We start from the raw sequence: 24,093 nt of genomic DNA, 5'->3' as shown, positions 1-24,093 counted from the left end.
TGGGACATGTACTGCTAAAGATATCTATGGATACAAAATTATGTAGTGCTGAGTCGCTCTGCCATATCATTACTTTTTAATTCTCTGTCAGTATTTCTAATTGCTTCAAGAGAAAAGATTCTGATGTTAATATGTCTTTAACACCTTTGACACTGGCGAATCTACCTTTTTAGCCTAGAAAGTGTGCCTCAAGCTCTTTAGTAGACAAAGCGTTTAACTGGAAAATTGTAAAGTTGGCTCATTTCACTTTGTTTTTATAGATACCTACTTGTCACCACTGGTGCTGAGTTTTGACTGACAATAGTGCTTTGTTTACTTTTGAAAAAATTGTGGCAATTTAAAGAAAATTTGTGATGAGATTTGAATAAACATATTGATCCAAAATATAGTTGCTACTAGAGGTGCTGAAAATCAAGCAGTGGTTCATGAATAAATAAAGTTTGAGAAATAGGTTTAGTACCTGTAGGGACAGTACAGTGATTCACTTTCCATATCACAGCCCTGGAAAAATCCCCCTCCTTGGGTCTCCTAGAGCACACACCATATATGCACACATGAAGTTTTCTGGGACTTTATTCTAATGTGTTGTAAACTAATTACACACAAACATGTGTGCACATACACATTTGCATGCATGCTCATTGATGGCAAAGATTGTCTTTTACTTATTCTGATGACCTCATGTGCTCAGAATCCAGTAGTCACCATAATGTGCCCACACACTGAACTAAGCATTGCCATGTCTCTTCCCCCCACCCCTAGTCCTGCTCATTGCCTGACAATGAAATGCCCTTAAGCCATCCTTAATTTAGGTAAGAAGGACGTTAACATTTTTCAGTGTTGAGGTCCATGAAGATTAGCGTTCTAAGTTTACTGGATGCAGGGAAATGTGAAGAACTGATAAGTTGTTGAGAAAGAGTTGGGTCCAGTTCAATCCAATTGTTGCTGATTGTTGAGCAGACCAGAGAACTAATAGTTTATTACAACAACTGACAGCATACTCATAAAGACTATCTTTAAAATGAGATGCTATACAGTACAAGGATGAGATGATTGGGAAGCTGTATACTTGTCTCCAAAGGTGAAGTGACTAGTCAGTTTATTTACTGATGCCTTAGCTTTATATTAGAATTGTATCTCCAGGGTCTTGAATGTGTACATACACACACATACATGCATATCTCATTTTATTGAGCTTCACTTTATTGTACTTCACAGGTATTGCGTTTTTTACAAATGGAAAGCAAGATCCCCACCAGCAAATTATTTATTGTGACATAAAACTCAATTTATTTTGGTATTCACTTTATTGTGATGGTCTGGAACTGAACTCACAGTATCTCTGAGATATACCTGTATATATTTTTAATGAGCTTAGTAATCAATATCAGATCTCAAGGTGGTAAACCAGGTTCTTGGACTCACAGGATCAGAATTAGGAGACTATCAAATTATAATGCAGTTTATCTTTCATACTGAAGTCTAGGAAAACAAAGACTTGAGAAGGTGAAAAAATACATCCAAAATCACACAACTGGTTGTTAATTATAGTAGAATTAGGACTTGAACTAGGGACTCTCTACTCCCAACATGGAATTCTTTCTACAGTCCTTACATTGTCTCTCATTACATCAATTATTATTTATATTTTAATGCATTTCCATTTTAATTTATTTCAAATGTACTTTTTAAAATTTTATAATTTGCTGGGGTAAAATTGGTTAATTCAATTAATTACATAGGTTTCAAGTGCACAATTCTGTAATGCATCATCTCTATATTGAACTGTGGTGTTTTTGTTTTATCTTGCAACATGCAGTCTATTACTCTGCTACTCAAAGTGTGGTCTTCAGATCCAGCAGAGTCAGCATCACCTAGGATGTTAGACACAGGGAATCTCAGGCCCCATTCCAGACCATCTCAATCTGAATCTGAATTTTAACAAGATCTCTAGGTGATTCATATCACAGTAAAGTTTGAAAAGTTTTTAAATTTCCTCCTATAATTCAGAAAAGTGTTCTTAATTGAGTGAGGAAGTTGGAGAGTCTTTAGCTCATGGGCTCTCAAACTTTACTTTGCATAAAGTAGACCAGGATAACTTTAAATGTAGGTTCTTGAGCACTGCACACAAACATTCTATTTCAGGAAACCTGGAGTGGACACTGGATAGAATTATTTTAACAAGATGTGTAATGTTCTGATGCAAGTGGTCTTTGAATAACTTTATTTTAACTCCTTCTTAGTTTAGTATTTATAAATAGCTTCATCATTTTTCATAAAATGAATACTTGGAACACATTTATAATGCAATTGTCAGGACTAGAATAAACTTCTAAGATTTGGGGATGGATGTCTGAAACAATCAGATTAATAAAACATGGTATGTAAAGTATTCTGAATAATTTCCGTGGTGCAGCATCGTTGTGCTATTCAAAAAAGTCCAGATAGCACCTCTTTCCTCAATTCTTCTTTATCTCATAGACTTGGCCAATGATCAACAAATTTCACTTTCACAGCAGGAATTTTGTACTAGAATTCTTGATTATGGGCTATCTAAACCCAGTTGAAAGTTAACTTAAGCACTGGGAATGTAGTTGCTTGTATTACTGAAGAGTCAGGAAATATTTAGTTTCAGATAAGGCTAATTCCAGTAGTTCAAAGAGATGCTCAGGCTTTTCTCCTAATGGTTCTCTCTCAGCTCTGCTTATCTATGTAGATTTCCTTTCTCTTCTGCAGAAAGGTGTCTTCTGCTCAGTGATAAGAGGACTATAACAAACATTAGTTCTAGTCTTCAGTCTCCTTCAGCTACAAACAAAAACACAAATCCTAGAGAATTGCAACACATGCCTATTTGTGGCCACCAAAAGTAGGTATGACCTATACCCACCATACTGTTACTGAACAGAGGTCCAAGGGGGGCAATATTTGGCCCACCCAGGGATGCCAAAAAAACTGCTACAGAACAACAGGGGCCCCCTCCCAAGGACGGTATACTAATACCTACTGGGCTCGTCTGTCCACTGCCAATTGGAAAGACATCTCTCAATGCCAGAGGTTTGTGAAAAGGAAACAAAATGTTTATTCAATGCTATTCAGGCCTAATGCCCTCATTAAAATATCAAAGTCCTTTAGCGTATACATCCACACACACAGCACTCCCTTCTCTCACTGTCCCAACTCTGGGCACTATAAATCAGGAGAAGAGCACATGTCCGTTTTTCCAGGCCGCTGGTATCGTCAGCTGTGGTGACCATCCAGGCAGGATCTCCAGTTAATCCAAAGTCACGTGGCACCCTCTCATGGTCCACTGGCAAGAGTTCTTTGTACCAAGTTCCAGTCAAAGTCTCTCCTGCTTTCCAGGCCACGTGGCCAAAGGGAGTACCCCAAGACTGCATGGGCCTGTTCTACCAAAACTGCAGGTGTCCACACTACCAAAAGCATGTGTCTTTCTACTTCACCTAGATGCGGGGATCTCCATTCTGGCAAAACTGTGTGGTTTTCCCTCTCACCTGGGAAAGAGGGGTCTGCACTCTGCCAAAACTGCGTGGCTCCTTCTTTCACCTTGCCAAGAGGGGGTCCTCACTCTGCCCAAAACTGTAGGGCTCTCCCCCAATGGCTGCCATGTCTGGGTTTAAATCCCTGTGCCAATCTTTCTCTGTACCCCTATTTCCGACTCGTCCCACAATCTGTTACACCTGCAAGTATTTCTGTATTATTACAAGTTTACTGGGCTGCCATCATTAGTCTGGGCAGGTATGGCCCCATGTCCTAGAGCCAATCTTCCCCAAGCTCCCATGCAGCTGCTATAACTTGGGGGACCTGCCCCCAGTTACATCCTGGGGGAAGTGACCTCATCCCTCTAGCTCCAAGCCTGGCCACAGCCATTTAACATATCCAAATGACTGCCAAAGGCTATAGATATGTTAAAAGACAATGCCATGGATTAGCTGCAAGGCTGTGGCTGTACAAAACAGCCCTGCATGTTCCTGCTCCATGTGTCCCTTCCCCCAACTCACACCTGTGGGGGGAAGGGGTGAGGACATCTTATATGTCTGTCCAATATTCCTATACACTTTGAGTTCTGGACACCATTCCAAATCTTTTTTTACCCCCCTCCCCTTGGCTGCACCCTGTATCAATATCACTGGTGAAAAGTATATGCATCTCACCCAAGAAAACAGAGCACAGGGAAACAAAAGCAATCCTGGTGCTGAGGTAGTGAGTTTCAAAGCACCAGTTTGTTTTCTTTCTTCCTTTTGTTATCATCCTTTGTTCCCTTTTATTTTAAGGGTTATATTGTATATTTATTGATATATAACATAAAACACCATTATTTAATAATGTTCCCACATAGTAATTCTGTTACCGAACAAGAGGAGGTCCGAGGGAGGGGCAGTACAATATTTGGCCCACCTAGGGATGCCCAAAACTGCTATACAACAGGGGCCCCTCCCGAAAACAAAATACTAAAATCTACTGGGCCCTTCTGTCCGCCGCCAATTGGAAAGACATTTCTCAATGCCAGAGATTTGTGAAAAGGAAACAAAATGTTTATTTAATGCTATTCAGGCCTAATGCCTCCACTAAAATATCAAAGTCCTTTAGGGTATACACCTACACCCACACAGCGCTCCCCTTCTCCCACTGTCCCAACTCCGGGTACCGTAAATCAGGAAAAGAGCACACGTCTGTGTTGCAGGCTGCTGGCACTGTCAGCTGTGTCACTGTGCAGGATCTCGAGTTAATCCAAAGTACTGTGGTACCCTCTCATGGTCCACTGGCAAGAGTCCTTTGTACCCAGTTCCAGTCAAAGTCTCTGTTGCTTTTCAGGCCCCGCAGCCAAAGGGGGCACCCCAAAGCCACGTGGGCCTCTTCTACCAAAGCTGCAGGAGTCCACACTCCACTAAAAGCATGTGGCTTTCTTCTTCACCTGGCTGCAGGGATCTCCATTCTGGCAAAGCTGCGTGGTTTTTCCCTTTCACCTGGGAAAGAGGGGGTCCGCACCTTGCCAAAACTACGTGGCTCCCTCTTTCACCTCACCAACAGGGGGGTCCTCACTCTGCTGAAACCGCGTGGCTCTCTCTCATCTGGCCAAGCAGGGACCCTTCATGTCCTGGAGCCAGTCTTTTTCAAGCTCTCACACAGGCCTTCTCACTCAGGAGCGCAGCCCCTAGTTACATCCTCCTGAGTCCCAGTCTTTCTCACTCCGGAGAGCAGCCCCTAGTTCCCATCTTGAGTCCTCCTAGTTCCATCCTCAGTCCCTTCTCAGGAGTGCTGACCCTAGTAACATTCTCCTGAGTCCCAGTCCACTCACTCAGGAGAGCAGCCCTTAGTTACATTCTGAGTCTCGCTAGTTCCTTCTCTCTGGCCCCAAACTTGGCCACTGCTATTTAACATATCTATGAAACCAGTTAAAGGTTATAGATATGTTAAATAACCATTCCTCCAGAGGTTAGCTCCAAAACCGTTGCTATGCAAAATAGCTCTCAATGGCCTGGCTCCATTCATCCCTTCCCCCTTGGGGGGGGGGGTAAGGACATCTTAATATGTCTCTCCAACATTTCTATACACTTTGAATTCTGGACACCATTCCAAATCTTTTCTTGGGGGGCCCCCCTGGCTGCACCCTGTATCAATTCTAGGCATTTTTAAAAAACCTATGACATTATTTTCTGCTTCCCCTAGTGGATCTGGGAACTTTTGGCCAACCTGGCATTTATTCCTCCTTCTGATCATTAGGTCTCTCATCTTGTGCGAGGCCCTTTCCTACAGTAATTCCATGGGGAGGGCTAGCCTACCTCTGGTTCAGGAAAAAGTATGTTACTCAGCCCCAGCCCATCAGTGTATTGAATCCCCTGACCTCAGTGTTTGGTTCAGAAATTATCATATGACTCAAGTTGGTTCAGTGAGGTTCAGTTCCAAGAGTTTTGCTGGAACAATTGGGAAAGAGAAATTCCATTTTCTCAGGGACTCTTGAGCTGATACATAACGTAAGTCAGGAGCAATTGGTAATCATTTTGATTCATAGTGAAGGTGAGAGACAATATTTTAGTTATACTCAATGAATCATTATATTCTATTATGCTTGAAGTTGATGTATGTTTGGAATTTGTTAGACACACCCACCTCTCTCTCTCTCTTCCACCCATCCCTGACTCTGGCAACCACTTATTTGTTCTCTATTGTAGGAGACAGTTCTGTGTGGCATGGGCCCAGCTCCCACTCGGAGATGCACAGGACCCACACCCTCTGACAGGTTCTCCCGTGGGGAATCAGGCCTGCAGTGTACCTAGGCCACTATGAGTCTTGCTTTTTGCTGGGAATTCCCTCACCTAAATTTATGGCAAATATTTATTGCAAAATAACTTCCTAAAATCCATGCTAAACCTTCCAAGGATGAGTGTAACTGGTCCAACCACTTTTGCCCTTTTCATCTGCAAATATCCCTCTTCTGTAATGTGATTAGAAGCATTGGCTCCTTTGTTTTCCGTAAAAGGTAACCACCTAAAGCAACCTGTGCATAGTAAACAAGGGCCATCATTTAACGTGCTGAGAAACCCAATAAAGCCCTGTCATGGCAAGGGCCTCGGCTTTCGCTCTCCTTGACAGAAAAGCCATGCTGTCCCTTTTCCTGCACCCGACTCAGTAGTTTGTGTGAATATCTCATTTCATCCGTAATGACTCGAACACTGCAGGCCAGTGTCCGTATCACTCTTTTTCTCTAATTTTGTCATTTAAAAACTCTATATAAATAAAATCATATAGTATGTAACATTTTATACTTAGTAAAAAGAGATGGGCTGTTTTCACTCAGCCTAGTTTTTGAAAATTCATCATATATATGAATTAATCATATATATGTATGTTATATATATACATACACACATACAGTGGATGAATTATATATATATGGTAAACAATATATATTATATATATAAATGGCTTGTTCCTTTTTATTACTGAATAGTGTTCCATTGTTGGAAGTATCATAGTTTGTTTAACCAGTTTCCTATTGGAGAACATCTAGATTGTCTCCAGGTTTTGGGATATTACAAATAAAGCTGCTGGAAAATAAGCGTATGGGTTTTGTGTGAATGCAAGTCTTTATTTCTCTGGGATAAATGCCAAGAGTTTAGTTTTTGGAGGGTATAGCATTTGCACATTTATGCTGTTAAAAAATTAAACTGCTAAACTGTTTTCTAGTGTGCCTGTACCATTTTATATTTCTATAAACACATGTTCATTTTAATTTTTACTTAAGCTACTTGAAGAAACGTTTCTTTACTTACCTTCTCCTCAGTTCATCAATGAAAATAATTATCCCTGTACCAGTCAATCAGTCAGGTCTTGCCACAATAATGCTGCATAACAAACCAACCCTGAGCTCATCAGAGGCATATAACAATAAACATTATTTTTATGAGTCTGCAAGTTGACTATAAATTGTCTGGTCTTGGCTGGATGTAGCTTGGTAAGTTGAGGGGTGGTTTCTCACTGTGGGTTGGGCTCAGAATTGCTCTATGTGTTTTCTCTGGGGTTCAATCCTAGGGTCATTTATTACCAATTAAAAATTTTTTTGAAGTCCTCTGGTGCTTTTGCTATTGCAAAGCTGCACTGCACATATCAAGCCTCTGCTTGAATTACATTTGCTTAAATCCCATTGGCCTAAGCAAATCACATGGCTAAGTCCAAAAATCAAGGGATAGGGAAATATAATCCCTCCCTTATGGGAGGAACTTCAAGTAGCCTGGTAAACAGTAAAGGGCAAAGCAAAAGCCAAGTTCCTTTTACTACCATTTACTCACTCCACAACAATTTTCTTGGTCTTCTATAACTTCTAGTGCTCTCATCAACATTGTTTTCTGGTTAACTGTGTCTTCTAGGATTATAGTAAATTATAGCAGGGATTTGTGCTCCTGTTTTCTTAAACTATTTTAAATGCAGCCGAAGACATCGTAATCACACTGCAAAGGCTCAGAAATCCTCACTATTTATAAGCATACTCTGCAATATAATCTTGTCTTTCTTACTACCGCCCCCTCCCCATTAAAATGACTAAAACATGGTAGTTTCTAGGTTTGTATTCCTATGACTACCTTCTGAAGGTGTGTGGCACAGTAGTGAGCACTCTAAATTTGGGATATGATTTCTAAAGTCAAATCCTAGTTATACTTATTAGCTATTAACATCAGTTTCCTCATGTGTAAAACAGAAATGATAACCCTTACTTCACATTATAAAGGAATTTTAAAGATTTTGCTATTAATTGCAATAGCGCATTTGCTATTAATACTAATTATCTACACTTTTGAGAATACCTTCTCTGAGAAATGTGGCTTTGCTGGGCTTGGTTTCATGGTTCTCTTGACCTGTCTTCTGACTGTCATGTCAGGGAACAGATAAGGAAGGGTCCACAAATGATCAAAAGAATGACCTGAGTCCATGAATACATACTTACAATTCATGTTGCTAAATATTATATGACAAGTTGATTTAATTTCACGGTTATGGGTAGAATTACTGAGGCTCTCTTCATTACCTCCAATACCTTTTGACCCCATTATTCATGTAGAACTTCAAGTTGGAGAGTCTGTGGATGAACTTGGGTGGAGTGGTGCTTTCCTAGTTGGAGACAAATTCTTTAACACTTGACGGTTTTGCAAAATAGGGTTCTATGTCCAGGCAGTCTTGGTTCATGCTGGTAAATGGGATGGCCTACATTGGATTATGCTTTCTTTAAGCCATAAGCAGAAGTCTATTATGTCTCAGGAAACCGAGGTCCAAGTCTCAACTAGCCTCACCAGGTCACTGGTGATCTTGGGGTTAGTTGTTCTACCTCACAGTGTTTATCTCTCTGCTGTAAAAGTGATAGGATGAAGTTTCTGGGCTTACGGGAGCCCTTCCAGTTTTAATGCTCTGTCAATATGCACTGATTTCCCTGGGGCTATGTGACATATGTGCATGTCCTGGGGTTACAGCATGGTAGCTGGCTTTTGTACAGTGGTCTTTCAGAATGTCAGTGACTCCCTGATCATGTTTCACAGTGTTAGTAGACCATGAGGGCACAGAATCAGCCCTAGTGAATGAACATCAGGCTTAGGTTGGCTTGTAATCCACTCTGACCTCTGAATCCTCCAGTCTGGCCCAGTTATTCCAAACAGGTCTGCTCACCATCCAGCTTTGCCTATTTTGATTTACAACATTCTATTTTAGTGTACTGAGAAAGCATAATTTTGCCTGATTATTCAGGATTACTCAGTACTTTAATAGTCTAATTTTGTTTCCTAAGCCAATAAGTAAGAACATAGTGAAAGACCAGGTTTTTGTTTGTTTTAATTTTCAATGTATTATGGATCTATACTTGTGGAACCAAGCATTTAGATGTGGCAGTTCCAGATTGCTATCAATTTTCTAAATGCTTGCTTTCAATTTTGTACATTTTCTGTTTGTATACATACGCAGGTCTGTTTCTGAATTCTCTGTTTGTGTTCTGCTTATCTACTTGTCCATCCCTAGGCTAATACTACACTGTCTTAATACCTATGGTTTTATTATGAGTGTTAAAATAAGCTAAGAGAGTCCCTTCCTTCTCTGAGCCAATCTTCTTTTCAGGAGTGACATGGGTATTCTTGCCTTGTGCTCTTCCATGTATGTACATTATTGAATTAGCATGTCAGGTTCTACAAAGAACTGTGATATCAGTTTTAGAATTTAATTTAATTCACTTATTAATTTAGGGCAAGTTTTTCTCTCTCCAAAATATGCCTTTTTACTATAGACATAATTTAGTTTACTAGTTATTCAAACTTAGAATAAAGTTTTAAAAATTTTTTGCAGAAAATTATTATATATTTGTGTTTATTCCTAGGTTGTTTATATAATTGTATTGCTATCGTGAATGCAATCTTTATGAAAATGTGATACAATATACTTTTTTGACATTTTGTGGCCATTTTATAAATATGCAGTTGATTTTGTTACATTAATTTCACACCCAGCAACCTTGCTAAACTCACTCTTTAAATAATTGTTTTATAATTCTTTTTGTTTTTTATATACTGATGACTTGTGAATAAAAGTCTGGTTCTCTCCAATCCTTATCTTTTATTAATCTTTTGCCTTATTTCCCATATAGTATAGGATTGTATTAATTTACAAAAGATGTCATAACAAATTACTACAATCTGAGTGACTTAAAACAATATTAGACAGTATTTTTGTCATAACCTGGAGGCTAGAAGTCCATGTATATAGGTGGGATCCCTCTTGAAGACTTTAGAAAAGAATGCTTCCTTGTTTCTTCCAATATCTAACGGCCCCAACACTCCATGACTGGTGGCAGCATAATTCCAGTCTTTGCCTCTATCTTCCCCTGGCATTCTCTGTGTGTCTCTTTATTCTCTCCTCTTGTAAGAACACCAATCGTTGGAGTCAGAAAACACTCTACATACAGGATGTTTTTTTTTCTCAATATCCTTAGCTAAGTACATCTACAGAGACCCTCTTTTCAAATAAAGTCACATTCTGAGATTCTGGTAGGAAGTGAATTTTGGGGAGACAATATTCAACCCACTGTGAGACCTTCACTAGAATGAAGAGTAGAAGAGGTAGTAGTGGGCGGTCTTATCCTACACCTAATTTTTAAGAGGTTGCTTTCAATATTTCACACCATAGTTTGCGGATTCTAAAGGACATGATTTTTCACATTTCAACAACTCTGAAAAGAGTTAAGACTTAAAATCAGTGATCACCATAGTTTAGTTGGTAGCATTTTTTTCTTTCTTTGTAGTGCATCTTATAATAAATGGAGCCTTAAAACTAGACCTTTGATGATGAGCATTGGTGTGGTATATCCAGATTGTTGTACATTTGACACTTAAGTAATGTTATAAACTATTGTTACCTCAATAAAAATATATCATTCCTTAGATTTAATAAAATAAAATAAATTTAAATTTTACTGTAGATTTCTCGTTGTTTTTAAGCTTTAGCAGATTAAGAAGTTCCCTTGTATTTTTAGTGTAATGAAAGTTTTTCTTTTTTTTATCATAAATAGGTGTTGAGTTTTATTGAATACTTTTTTCTCTGTTGAGATAATTATGATTCTCCTCCTTTACTTTATTAGCAGGGTAAATTCTATTGGTAGATAGTTTAACCTTAAAGTCACTTTGCATTCTTCTAACAAGCCCCACTGGCTTGGGATACCTAACCTTTTTTATAGACATTTTTCCAATTAAAGATGACTTTTGCAACATGTTCATGGATGAGATTGGCCTATAATCTTTCTTCACCTTATTATTCAGGATTAGTTTTTTTAGTGAAGATTATACTTGGTCATTGTGTACGATCCTCTTAATGTGATTGTCGAATTTGGTTTGCTAATATTTTGCTAAGGATTTTTGCTTTCATATTCATTAAAGCCAGTAGTTTTCTTTTCTGGTGTCATCTTTGTTTGGCTAGGTGGATGCTGGCGTCATGAAATGATTTTGGAAGTGTACCTTCTACATTTTGAAAACATTTAAGGAGAATTGGTATTAATTCTTCTTTACATGTTTGGCAAAATTCACCTGTGAAGCCACCTGGTTCTTGACTTTTTTGTTGGAGGTTTTTTGTTTTGTATTTGTATTTGTATTATTTTTTTACCTATTTAGTTTTCTTAGTTGTTATTGGTCTTCTCAGGCTTTCTACTCCTTGTTAATTCAATATTGGGAGAACTATGTTTCCAGGAATTTATCCATTTCTTCTAGGTTATCCAATTTATTGGTGTATAATAATTAATAATAGTCATTTATGAAGTTATTTATTTCCATAGCATGGTTACAATGTTTTCTCTTCCATTTGTGATTGCAAGTCAAAGTCATAGTAAGATATCACTTTACAGGTGGCTATTAGGATGACTATTATAAAAAAACAAGAGGTTACACTGTTGGTGAGGATATGGAAAAAAGGGGAACCTTTGTACATGGTTAATGGTAATGAGAATCGGTACAGGCACTGTGGAAAACAATATGAAGTTTCCTCTAAAACTAATGTATAACTAACATATAATTCAGCAATTGTGCTTCTGCATATATATCCAAAGGATATATATTCAAGTTCTTATAGAGATATATGCACTACAATGCTTATTTTACCATTATTCGTGATAGACTAAACATGGAAATGGCCTAAAGTATACATCTAACTGTGGATGAATGGATAAAGAAATTTTGTTTTACACACACACACATACACACAAAAAATATGCAGCCCTTAAAAAGAAGGAAATCCTGACATTTGTGATAATAGGAATGAATGTGGAGGATATTATGCTAAGCAAAATAAGACAGGGATGGAATGATACCATTTTTGGGGGGGAATCTAAAATAGTCAAACTTACAGATGCCAGGAGCTAGGAGAAGGGGAAAATGAAAGATATTAGTCAAAGAGTATAAAGTTTCAGTTATACAAGATGAATAAGTCAGAGATATCTATTTACTGTCTACTGTACAGCATAGAACTTGTAGTTTAAAATACTGTATTATATACTTTAAAATTTGCTGAGGGTAGACTTTATGTTAAGTGTTCTTATCACAACATAATAACAATAAGACATAATATAGCAAAAGGAAATATCTGACATTGGATGTGTTTGTGGCATAGGTTGTGGTGATGGTTTCATGTATATGTATTTATCTCAAAATTCATCAAATGAATGCATTAAATATGTACAGTTTTTTACATGTCGAACATACTTCAATACAGTGTTGTTGTTTTTTTTTAATATTATGCTAATAAAGCCCTGGCAGTGTTGCTCACTTGGTTGGAGCATTATCTCATACAAAAAAGGGTTTCAGGTTCAATTCCTGGTTGTGGCACTTGCCTACAACCAGAAATTGTTGTAGGCAAGGAGGTTTGATCCCTGGTGGGGTGTGTGTGGGAGGCACATGTTGATTGATGTTTCTCTCTCACATTGATGTTTCTCTTCCTCCCTTCTCTCTCTAAGAGGAATAAAAACATATCCTCAGGTGAGGATCAACAAAAATATATTTAAAAGTTTATACTAATAAAATAAGTGATAGTGTTCCCTCTTTTTATTCTCTGAAAAAGCATACATACATTAGCACGATCAATTCAGACTTACATTAAAATTTGCCTATAAGTGTGTCTGGGCCTGCTGTGTGTTTTTTTCTTCTTGTGGTAATGTTTAAATATTTTTCCAACTTTTATATTATAAAACTGTTGAAGTCATCTTTTCCTTCCTGATTCAGTTTTGTTAAATTAGATTTTTTTAAACATAACTATTTTTTGCTTTCAAATTAGTTAGCATAGACGTGTTCATAAGAATTGTTTCTTAGAATCCCTACTGCATCTCTAATGCCACTTTGGTTGTTCCTAAAACAGGGTTTGCTAATTTTGTAGCCAGTTTACCTGTTTTTTCCCCTCTATTTTATATCTTAACTGACTCAGTGAGGATTTAGCTCATTTGTGATACTGCCACCACTTTCTGATTTGGTAGTTAATCATTTTTTATTTATTTTATTTTTAGATATGTCTTTAGAGATATATACAATTTTAAATGATGCAAATATTTTACTTTTTTATTCTGTCAAATTTTCATTAGTCCTCACCCTTTTGAGAGGAGCGATTTGAGATAAAGACCCTTCCTTTTGTTCTTCAAATTCCTACTTACAGGTTACTTGCCCTGCAGTCAGCATGTAGGACTGCTCCTAAATGACAGTCCATTTTCCCTACTCCATGTCGCCTATAAAAATTGTTCAGATACCACTGTTATGCAGCGAGTGTTTCCACCAACTCGGAAGCAGACCACAACTCGAAACTTTTTTGGCAGCCCTACAGCTCTGTGACTTAAAGCAAGAATTTCACCTCTGTAGTTTCCTTATTCATAAAGTAGGAATACAGTTAATCTCACATGGTTATTGTAAGATTAAAATTAGGTGACAATTGTTAGTGTGCCTAAGACTGGCTCCTCATAGAGTCAGGGCTCAGGATATGCCACTTCCATACCTTCATGGTAAATTTTCTGTTATGAGAGCATAGTAACTTTTCTTTTTAAAGACAGTAGAAATAACCATCTATCAGTTACAAAGACTTTTCTAATAACTTAGTGCATCATCTAAGAATAAGCGGGTAGAGGTCTTTCCTCTGCCTGTGCACATATAGTGCAAGGTAGAAGGAAAGTTACTTGGCAGTGGCATTGTGAGAATCACAATCTCTACCTTTTCCTTTAAGAATAGTGGTATATAGAGAGTAGATTGGTTACCAGGGGCTGGGGATAGTGGAATGGGAAGATATTGATCAAAGGGTACAAACTTCCAGTCATGAGATGAGTAAGTTGTGGGGACCTAACATACAGCGTTGTGATTATAACCTATAAAACTCTGTTATAGACTTGAAAGCTGCTAAATGAGTACATCTTAAATGTTCTAATCACACAAAGTCATGTTAATTATGTGACATGATGGATGTGTTAGGTAATCATTTGGTAATATATATCAACCAACACCTGTAAACCTTAAACTTACACAATGTTATGTGTCACTTATAGCAAATAAAACTGGAACAAAATAATAGTTTAAGATCTTTTATATTTATGTGATTCCCTTTGAAAATCATGTAAAAATTATGGACACCATCTTCTCCAAAATATACATTTGCAAATTTTTTGTACTGAATTCTATATTTCGTATGTCCTTCAAAGGCTAGCTATAAGTTGAGGGTTAAGAATCTCTACTAGAAAATGACAGTTTTCTTTAATTTTAGCTCAATGTAATATATTTGACAGCCCTGATGTTCTGATTCCACATAGACCAATATATCCTAAGTTAGAATATACGTTTGCAATGTACAAATAGATTTTTGACATTGATATTCCTTTTGCCATCAGTCATGAAGACCCCAAAAGGAAAACAAAAATGGCTTATGTGCTTAAAAACAAAGTGAAAACATTTTTCAACCATTGGATGTTCTGGCGAATGAGTCCCTTATGAAGTCTCGATGAATCATACATTGAATGCACTTAAGATTTTCAAAATTATTTTCCTTTGCATTCCAAGTAACTCTAGGATGGCTTTGTATTAAAGCAGCATCTCGGGCAAGAATATACTTAGCATGTCAGTAACAAGAGCAGAATGTTCTTTATGTTAGTTTCAAGAACAAAAAGGTCTTTGGTGGGCAAAACAAACAAACAAACAAACAAAAAACCATGCACATAGCAAAGAAAGAAGGAAGAAAAAAAGAGAGGGAGAGAGAGAATAATAACAACAATTTTGACCTAGTGCTCAGTAGAAAAATCTCAGGCTCCAAAATATTCTCAAATAGGTAACATAATGTGATATATGTATAAAATAAATCTCAAAAGAAGTAAATTTGAACACTTAAATTTTAAAAAATCAATAATGAATAAATATATTAAAAGATCCTACTTTATAGGGTTGCAGTGAGGATTAAATAAGATAATAGATGCAGACTTTAGCAAGTATCTGGTATATAGTTATAGAATAACCAAGATTGTTATGAATTTCTACTCTTTTTCTTAAGAATTTGCGTATTTACAAAGGATTGAGACCCAGCTTCTATTGCTGCTTCTCAAAATATATTTTGCAAAGTAAATTAATAGTGGGAATAATTTTGCATGGGGGAGGTGGATAGTCTTTTAAGCGAACTGTTTCCTAGTATTTTCTAAAACCATCTGCATATGAACCATTGTTTGCTAGCTTGAAAGATCACATTAGTGTGGTAGTTTTGTTATGAGCACACATCATAGGCTTATTTAAGTCTTCAAGGCTGGCTAGTGATAAATCAAAGCTCAGAGAACACCCAAGGGCAACATTGCTTTTTCTAGTGGAAGTCCAAAATGTAGGAGCAAGAAACTTGACTGAGGAAGGGGGTATTAAAAAGGATAGGAAACTATGTTCTTAACAGAAACAAATCTCTAACTTACAAACATATTAAAAAACAAACAAAAACCTCATTCATGAAGGACTTAGATAAATGGTGGGTAAACAGGCATAATAACTGCCAAGTTCATCCCCAGAACTAGATTGTCTGTTCTGTGAATTGATGTGCTATAACACTGTTAGACATTTGTGTTCTTAATTTAAGCAAGTCCCTAAATATTTTTATCTGGGGACTCTCTTAAAAGAATCAGGAGATCAAAGGCACTATTGCATTGTAAATAAGAAGACAAACTCTGATATCAAAACTAAAGTCTAATCCTTGAACATTCATTTGCTAGCAGAATGAATTTAGGTCTGAACTTACCTCCAAGTCTGTTTCCTCATCTGCCAATGGAGTTTATAAGAGTCCTGACCTTAGAGGGTGACTTCAAGCTTTAAATGAGGCTCTTACATGTTTAAAGTGCTTAGCACAGTAGGTAGTACATAGAAAGCACTTGATAGTAAATGCTATTGTTCTTGACATTGTTGTTGATTATTTGACTCTAAGGCATCCTTAGACCTCATAGAAATTAGTTGAGAAACACCAAATTAAGGGAAGAAAAATGTCTTAATGTAGTAAATATGTATTTTTAGATGTCTAAATAAGTAAACAGGAACACTGAATAAAGTGTTAAGAAGAAAGTGAGATGATCAATTTAATAGGATTAAATGGGAAATGTCATGGTCATTTTTGAGGTCGGTGGGCAAGAAGGCAAGGAGTGCCTCACTTCTTAGAAAGGAACACCAGCGAGGCATTTCCAGGCAGCAGTGTTAGCATGGAGAGCCCAAGAGAAGTCACCATCTATTAGTTTTTATCAGAACTATTTGAACAAGTCATACTGTATAATTTGGGTAGCTGTGATAAATAAATTTTAATGCCTTCATCAAAGTGTATGCAGTGGTATTTTTCCAAAGATCATTTATCTGTCATCTTAAGGGCCAAAAACTGGGAAAATATATTGGAAAACATAAATGATTCACTAATTCTCAAAGTCTAGTTGAAATAAATATTTATATTGGTTATTTGTCATCCATTTAATACTCAGTGGCTTATATCTGTATTTACTGTTATCTGTTTTGAATATTCATTTCCATGTGAATGATTTTTCTTAGCAGGTGAACAGCGGGGGTGTTACTAGCAAACTGACATGAGACATCTCTGCATCTTAATATGCATGTTCTATTAATTTATGCACAGTGACCTCTATGCTGTCTCACAGATTGGTATGCCTTCTAGACTCAGAATCTGGTAGAAAATAGCTCAACCTTAAAAAAATGGTGTTTTAGAAAAGTAAGGAATTAATAAGACAGAAATCATAAGTAATAGCATTGGAATTATAATAGTTACATTTACTTTCCATCTGTCACAGCTTTGCCCAAGATGAATTATAAATTGAAATAGACCATAATTCAAAGAATACTTATTGAACACCTACAATGTACTGGAGAAACAGTATACAATGAAACATCATCCTGTGTGCAAGTGGCCCACATTCTAGTGAGGGTGACAACCTACGCCCTGCGTAGTCAGAAATCACGAGACACTCTGGCATGTGTGCTGATAGAGATATGTACAGAACACATCACAAGTAGGGGCACCTAACTTGCTGGGAAGCAGTCAAAGGTAGTTTCATAGAATAGAAGAGACCCAGAAATGTTATTCACTACATGTTGTTAGGCTGACTTGTTGTATTCTCTTTAGTAATTTTTTCTTGTCTTAATGTATACTTTCTCTGATATTAGTTTAAATTGATCAGCCTTCTTTTTGTTAGTATCTTAGTCCACATTAAAAATGCCATAGACTGGGTGTTTTGAACAGCACAACTTTATTTTCTCACAGCCATGAAGACTGGAAATCTATGATCAAGGTGCTAGCACAGCTGGTTGGTGTCTGGCATCTCTCTTCTTGTAGATGACTGCTTTCTCACTATCTTCTTACATGCCCTGCCCTCAGTGCATGCAAAGGGAAAAAGAAAAAGAGAAAGAGATGTCTCTTTAATGAGGCCAACAAAATGTCAAATTAGAGTCCTACCTTTAACCTTAATTACTTCTTGGAAGCTCTATGTCCAAATATAGTCACATTGGCGATGATCCTGAATACATGATTTTTGTTGGGACACAATTTAGTCCACAGAGTTAGTTTTGTGTATGTCACTTTATACTTTTATTTTCAAGCTTTCTACATCCTTATGTTTATCCTGTATCTATTTTAAAAGGGGAAGAGTCAAGTCAAGGCACATGGACAAGGACAACTGGGTGGGGAGGACTGAACGTGGGTGGGGGATGGGTAGGGCAGGGGAGAGTAATGGGAAAAATAGGGACACCTGTAACTGAACAACAATTTTTTAAAAAGCATAAATTTCATCTTAATTTTTCAAATTGATATTATTATTCAGTCTGGCAATATTTGTTAAGTGTTTAATTTATTTATATTTAATTTAAATACACATTTAAAGTAAACCTACAATTTTACTACTCATTTTCAGTTTTTTCCATGAATCTGTATACCTTTATCTTTTTTTTATATAATTCAAGTAGGTTTTTATTACTTTATTTACTTCCTTTACAAGTATATTATATGTTTTTTGCTGTTTCTTTAGTGGTGACTCTGGAGAATAGAATATGTATACTTGTCTCATTAAAGTATGTAAATTGGTGTGTTTACTATTTCCTAGAAAATGTAACCACCTTTGAATACTTTACAGTCACTTAACTCCCTCTTTTGGTCTTATTATTCATTTTAATTTTGTATATACATTAAACTCCACATGTTAGAGCAGTTTTAAAATTTATTTTTCAATTACAGTTGATGTACAATGTTACAATATTTTCAAGTTCTAACATAGAGGTTAGACATTTATATCAATTACAAAGTCATCCATTCACTAAGTCTAGTACCCACCTGACACCACACATAGTTATTACAGTTTTTAACTTTTATTATACTTCCCTGTTACCATTTATCCTCCCTATATCCTTCTTCACCTTCAGTTTTATTGACTATACTCCCTGTGCTGTAATTTATATCCCCATAGCTGTATTTATAACTGGAAATTTGCACTTCTTAATGTCTTTTACCATTTTCACCCATCCTTCCAAACTCTTTCTCATCTGTCACCCATCAGTTTCTTCTCTGTATTTATGTTATTTCTTTTTTTGTTTATTTGCTTGTCTTGATTTATAGATTCCACATATAAGTGAGATCACATAGGATTTGTCTGTCTCTGGGTTGTCACTTAGCTTAATACCCTCTAGGTCCATTATGCTGTGGCAAATAGCAAGATTTCATTTTTTATTATGGCCAAGTAGTATTCCATTGTATGTATGTACCACCTCTTTTGTATCCATTTGCTTATTGATAGATACTTAGATTGATTCCATATCTTGGCTATTGTAAATAATGCTTAAGTGAACACAGTGGGACATAGTTCTTTTCAAATTAGTGTTTTAGATTTCTTAGGATAAATAACCTGAAGTGCAACTGCTGGGTCATGTGGTAATTCTATTTTTAGTTTTTCAAGAAACCTTTATGCTATTATAGCAGTTTTACACAGTCAGTCTTCATTTAGATTTATTCACATATATATATATTTATTTTTGCATGCCTTCCCATTAAAACTTTGTTCAGCTTTTTTTTTTAGTGTGAGTTTGCTAGTAAAACATTCCCTCTTTTTAAATTATCTGAAAATAATCTTTATATCTTTTATTTTGATGGATATTTTTGTGGGATATGAAGTTGTAGTGTGGCAATTATTTTCTTTTAGCATTTTGAACATATTTCATTGTCTTCTGACTTCTATCTACATGAGATGTTATCTCTTTCTTGTTGCTTGTTTGAATATTGTCATGGGTCAAGTTCTTAACATTTGTTTCTTTTGATTTCATCATTTTTATTCCTGGCTTATATATATATATAACAAATATATACAAATATACACATATACATATATATGTATATATATACACACATGTGTGTATATATATGTGCGTGTGTGTGTATATATATATATATATAGTTTGGTGATTGTAGTGATTCTTAAATTTGTGGTTTGATGTCTTTCTTTCATTTTGGAAAATTCTTTGTTGACATCTCATCAAATATTGTTTCTGCAACATTCTCTCATTTCACTCTGGAAATTCTCTAACTTACATGTTATATCTTTTCACTGAATCCTGTATGTCTTTTATTATTTTTTAAGCTATCTCCATTTGCTTTAGCCTTAGTATATTCTACTGACCAATTTCCCAATTTATAAATTTTTTTTAGGTTTATTATCTTTATATACCTCTAGTAATTGTATTTTTCACTTTTATGATATCCCTTTGATTTTTTCCAATAATTTTCAATAGTCATCTGAACCTTCTGATTATCCATTCTAAATTTTTGTTCTAGTTCTTACTTTAAAACCTTGTCTGATAATTCCAATAACTTAATCTACACTGACTATTTTATAATTTATTTTGTTTTAAAACATCGGCTTTTCTATTCTTTTATTTTTTGAAAATTAGTCTTGACTCCTGGTAATTTGAATAGCATAATTTTTTAAATGTATTTCATTGATTATGCTATTACAGTTGTCCCATTTCTCCCCTTCATTCCCCTCCACCCTGCACACCCCCTCCCACCCACATTCCCCCCCCCTTTAGTTCATGTCCATGTGTCATAAGTTCTTTAGCTTCTACATTTCCCACATTACTCTTGCCCTCCCCCTGTCTATTTTCTTACCGTCTATACTACTTATTCTCTGTACCTTTTTCCCCTCTCTCCCCATCCCACTCCCCTGTTGCTAACCTTCCATGTAATCTCCATTTCTGTGGTTCCTGTTCTAGTTGTTTGCTTAGTTTGCTTTTGTTTTAGGTGTGGTTGTTAATAATTGTGAGTTTGCTGTCTTTGTATTGTTCATATTTTTATCTTCTTTTTCTTAGATAAGTTCCTTCAACATTTCATATAATAAGAGCTTGGTAATGATGAACTCCTTTAACTTGACCTTTTCTGGGAAGTACTTTATCTGCCCTTCCATTCTAAATGATAGCTTCGCTGGATAGAGCAATCTTGGATGAGGGTCCTTGCCTTTCATGACTTGGGATACTTCTTTCTAGCCCCTTCTTGCCTGCAAGGTCTCTAATCAGCTGACAGTCTGATGGGAACTCCTTTGTAGATAACTTTCTCTTTTTCTCTTGCTGCTTCTAGGATTCTGTCCTTCATTTTAATCTTGGGTGATGTAATTATGATGTGCCTTGGTGTGTTCTTCCTTGGGTCCAACTTCGTTGGGACTCTTTGAGCTTCCTGGATTCCTGGAAGTCTGTTTCCATTGCCAAACTGGGAAAGTTCTCCTTTATTATTTGTTCAAATAAATTTTCTACTTGTTGCTGTTTCTCTTCCCCTTCTGGTACCCCTATAATTCGAATGTTGGAATATTTAAAGATGTCCTGGAGGTTCCTAAGCCTCTCCTCACTTTTTTCAATTGTTTTCTTCATTCTTTTCTGTTTGGTTGTTTCTTTCTTCCTTCTGGTCTATCTACTCCACTGATTTGAGTCCCAGTTTTCTTCCCATCACTTTTGGTTCCCTGTGCATTTTCTTTCATTTGTTAGTGTAGCCTTCATTTTTTTTAATCTAATTTGTGACCAAAATCAACCAATTCTGTGAGCATCCTGATCACCAGTGCTTTGAACTGTGTATCTGATAGGTTGGCTGTCTCTTGGTCACTTAGATGTATTAGATCTGGGGCTTTGATCTGTTCTGTTTGAGACATTTTTTGGGGGGGTGTCTGGTCACACCTGTTAAGTAGTGAGGGGCAGAGCCTTAGGTGTTCACCGGGGTGGGTCAACCCAGTCCACTGGGTTGTGATGCTGTATGTGGGGGGAAGGATTAGAGAGAGAACAATGGTGGCTGCTTCCCTCTGGTATTTCAGTCCCTTCTGCTGCTTCCCACAAGCAAAGTGGGCCCTTCTGGTGCTGATTCCCATGTGGGTGGGCTTGTATACATTCTAGGACCTTGTGGGTCTCTCCAACAAACTCTCCTGTGAGGCTTGGAGTCTCTTCTGGCACCTCAACCCCCACAAGTGTTTTCAATCAGTGCTTATAGGCTCCATTTCCTGGTGCTGGGGCCCTGGGTTGCATGGTCTGTCTTGCTCTCCATTTTTGGCTGGTTTATCTGCTTCATGAATGCATGTTTGTGATCAGCTAGTGGCCTTGTGTGCCTCACTGGGTCTGCCAGCCACCACCTATGCACCTGGGGTCTGCCAGCCACTGCCAACTCAGCGGGGATGCCAACCACTGCTTTTTCCTGGCATGATCCCTCTCTGCTGCCCTTCTTGCCAGTGTGGATGAATGGTTGTTGGACTTCTGTACGGTTCAATTTTCTGTCAGATCTGGCTGGTTTTTTGTTTCTAAATTTTTGTTGTCCTTATTTTGGTTGTGGGAGGAGGCACAGCGTGTTTACCCATGCCTCCATCTTGTCCAGAAGTCACTGAAGAATATAATTTAAAAAAATTGTATTGAATGTCAAATATTGTGTATGAAGAATTACAGAAATAATCCAATGGTCTGTTGATGTTCTTTCATATAAGACTTAATTTTGCTTCTAACACTATGTTGAGCAAGGGACACAAAACTTAGATATAATTTGGGGTTGAGCTGATTTCAACTGGACTTCAGTCTTTGTGAGTTAGTCTGGTCCTACTTAGACCTTACTTATTCGGTATATCCATTCAGACATCCCACTTGAAAGCCTGAAAGGCTTAGATATTTACCTTGGTTCTTTGTCGTTGGTGGCCTCTAAACTACAGTTTTTTGTTTCTCAAACCCTTGAGATTACCTAATGTTCAGCTTCAGCCTCTCAGCTGCGGCTTTATGCCCATTATTGGGATCTGATATCTTTATGTCCTAGTAATGTCGGCTGCTTCCATTACTGGCTTGTAGTAGGCAAGTTTAATGGGCAGTTGCCATGAGGCAAATCCTGGCCCAATGTCAACATCACCCTCATCCTTCCCTTCTGTGCAGATCTTGATACCTGAATGCTCACTGCCTTGGTAGCTCTTAATACCTTCAAATATATTATTTTTAGAAATATTTTATCCAGAATTCCTTCTTGTTTTCAGTAGAAAAAAATTGGTCCTTTCCAAGCTAAAAGTGAAAGAACTATATAGTGTATTCATGTGGAGGATTTTAAGCTCATTGATTCATGCGATGTTACAAGGTTGTTATTTGAGAAAAGATCATTAGGTTGAGTAAACGTGGAGTGTAAGTGGAAGCCCAAGAGAAATTAGAGCCTTCATAGAAAGTCACATTGCATTTAAATTCATCAGAAGTGTTTTTCATTAAAACAAATAATATACTTTATATAGTGAAATCTCCTTTTGTAAGTAAGCATCTTATTTTTATGAATCTTGAGAATTTAGATTTTCATGAAGTGATGCACACCTGTTATTTTTCTGGCTATTTTTAGTACTATTTGAGATTTCAGAAATGTTTTTAAGTAAGTAGAGAGCCTGAAGTTAAAAAAAAAATCACATAGGCTTGTGAAGATTTTTTAAAACCACATGGCTTTCTTTTTTTAAACCAAGTATTCCAGGAAATATCCATTTTTAAAAGACGATTTGCTGACACTTCAACTCTTGAATTCAAGTTGCTGATTCATGAGGTTTGAAGTTCAGAGAATTGCTTAAAGTTATAGCTTCCCAGGAAATAATCATGTTGATGCCAGAGGAGGTTTGTAGTGCTACGAAGAATTGGAATTACATAGTCTGGTGCTCTGTACCGCAGTCTGATAGATAAGGGACAGATTTAACAGTGGGGCTGACAGCTGAGCTGTTATCGATTTTTTGTTTTTAAAGCAAGCAATGATGTATCTCATGCTGTAACTTCAAACCGAACCCACATAAATATGAAATTGCTGGAGTATGAATGAGACACAGAAGCAATGGGTTAGAAAATGTAACCATCTGACTGTGTAAACTATAAAAGAGAGCAGATAGAATGAATAAATTCTTGAGGTACTATCATCATGGTATATATTCATAATAAAGTTTATGATATCCTGGGATGTTAAAGAAACCTCCAGCCAATATATGATGTAATTATATTAAGTCACATTTTCATCAATCAAACATATAATCTTGGGGCAATTTCTTAAAAATTCCTTACACCTAATAAC

This window comes from Artibeus jamaicensis, unplaced genomic scaffold, assembly GCF_021234435.1.
Source record: "Artibeus jamaicensis isolate MK-2021 breed Jamaican fruit bat unplaced genomic scaffold, CSHL_Jam_final contig_519, whole genome shotgun sequence".
NCBI lineage: Eukaryota > Metazoa > Chordata > Mammalia > Chiroptera > Phyllostomidae > Artibeus > Artibeus jamaicensis.
The sequence above is the reverse complement of the archived record's forward strand: the minus strand, read 5'-3'. Positions refer to the sequence as shown.